This window comes from Tupaia chinensis, unplaced genomic scaffold, assembly GCF_000334495.1.
Source record: "Tupaia chinensis unplaced genomic scaffold, TupChi_1.0 Scaffold144270_1, whole genome shotgun sequence".
NCBI classification, from domain to species: Eukaryota; Metazoa; Chordata; class Mammalia; order Scandentia; family Tupaiidae; genus Tupaia; species Tupaia belangeri.
In genome coordinates this window covers 1-727 of record NW_006204128.1, presented here as the reverse complement: position 1 = coordinate 727, position 727 = coordinate 1, and the positions used below count along the sequence as shown (strand labels likewise).

General features: G+C 57.8%; 1 pseudogene; it reads left to right on the top strand.

Moving 5' to 3' along the window:
- LOC102491722 (glycolipid transfer protein pseudogene) overlaps positions 1–564 on the top strand; it is a 30,921-nt pseudogene extending 30,357 nt beyond the window's left edge.
- The last annotated feature ends 163 nt before the right edge of the window (positions 565–727 follow it).

The following is a 727-nucleotide window of genomic DNA, read 5'->3' as shown; positions in this document are numbered from 1 at the left end:
GTGTCCCCCTTCCCCCCCCCGCCCGGCTGCAGGCCCACCAGTTTGCTCGGGCTGCCATGGCACAGGGCCGCAGGCTGGGTGACTCTCAGCATATGATTTCCCCCATGGCTTTCAAGGCCAGGAATCAGTGTCAAGGGCTGTTTCTCCCCAGCTGACGATAGACATGAGGAGACATGAGCGAGGCTAATGGTACAGGCATTCCCTGTCCCTCATGTAAAAATCTACTCTGAAGTTTCTGCTTCTCCACCAAGGACACTCGGACCCTCCACACGCACAAATCCCAGCAGGGCGGGTTCCTGGTCTAAGCCCACACCCCAGTTTTCAAGGGTTCCTGCTGCTGTCACTGACCTGAGTCCCTCCTTTTCCTCAGAATGGAAAGAAGTCCCTGTCTGGCCTGCAGGAGGCCTGCACTCTGGGGACCATCCAGGCAGGCACAAGGCACACTCTGATGGAGTTCATGGCACCCACCTTCCAGCTCTGCTCCATCTCTTACTTTGGCAACTTCTTATGCTACCCGTGGGACTTCCCCAGCGTCCCCCAGTTCCTGGAGCAGACCTTCAGTGGGTGAGCACACGTCCACTTCAGGGCACATGGCTGACTCTGCCAACTCCCAGCTGTGCCTGGGAGAGTTACGCTTCCTCAGATCTGGCCGCTAGAATGGGCTGGTCAGAGGAGCGTGCTCCCAGTGATTTTGTTGAACAAGACAAGGTGGGCGGTCCTCCTTGCT